The sequence below is a fragment of the Octodon degus genome, unplaced genomic scaffold (genome assembly GCF_000260255.1).
Source record: "Octodon degus isolate 3935 unplaced genomic scaffold, OctDeg1.0 scaffold00168, whole genome shotgun sequence".
NCBI classification, from domain to species: domain Eukaryota; kingdom Metazoa; phylum Chordata; class Mammalia; order Rodentia; family Octodontidae; genus Octodon; species Octodon degus.
Window position 1 is genome coordinate 321,343 of NW_004524744.1, and position 1,015 is coordinate 322,357.

The 1,015-nt window shown below is 47.0% G+C and overlaps 1 pseudogene; it reads right to left on the minus strand.

Moving 5' to 3' along the window:
• Positions 1 to 207: 207 nt before the first annotated feature.
• Positions 208 to 1,015, minus strand: part of LOC101577392 — a 3,218-nt pseudogene continuing 2,410 nt past the window's right edge.

Sequence of the window (1,015 nt, forward strand, 5' to 3'; positions counted from 1 at the left end):
CGTGAGGTAATTTTCAGAATATGTGAGTTCCCATATTTCTGAGTGCCAAATACTAAGGTTCCTCTCCATGATCACTTCTTGGGGTGAGCACACAGGGCAACTCTTTACAGACTGTTCAGCACAGATGCTGAGCTCTCAAGTGCAGGGTGGTTGTTGTCCTCCGCCGGCCAGGGCTGAGCCGACTCCGAAGGGCCAGCCTTTGCAGTTCTAAGTCTTATCCTGGTTTTGAATACATTTAGGTTCTACTCCAAGTCCACTTTGCTCCAGTTCAGCAATAACAGACATATATTTGAACTCATTTAGTCTGAACTTGAATGTCTCCATTAACCCATAGGTCCCCAATCAGTGGCATACAGGAGTTGGAATACAGGAATTGAACTTGATTGGCAATGCACTGTGCCTCAGTGGCATTCAGAAATGTTAAATCCATTTCTGCTGCCATCAACACTATGCCATTTTCTTCCTGAAGTGCAGAGTAGTGATATAAAATCAACTGGCTGGCTGCGGCCCCGCTCCGATCTGAATTTTTTCAAGTGCAGCAAAGTGGTTCAGTGCCTATCCATTGCCCAACAAAGAACTCGTAACCTTCTCTTCTTGGCAGCGCACACAGAAATGTTGTACAAGACTGAGCACAGTCCCAGATCAAACCAAGCTTCTCTTTAGGAATGACTGTATAGACAATAGCTTTTGCTGCAAAATGTTGCTGCCAAATCTGTTTCATTTCTTCTGCAATTTTATTGTCTTTCACCATCTCAATGTTAAAGATTGAACTGAGAATCTCGTCAGTAGTGAATCCTGTGTTCACAGGCTGTTTCTCCAAAGTGCCTGTCTTCTGCACCACACATCTAATGACGTCACCGTGCCGAGTGTACCCCACAGGCTGCTTAGGAAACTCACAGCGCAGCTCCAGGCCGAATCAAAAGCAGCCGGGTCCGACCTGCACAATTGCTAGATCCTGTCTTGAGTAGCGGTGGTAGAAGGGGTTGGCCTCCAGCTCAGTCCCCGCCCCCTCCCC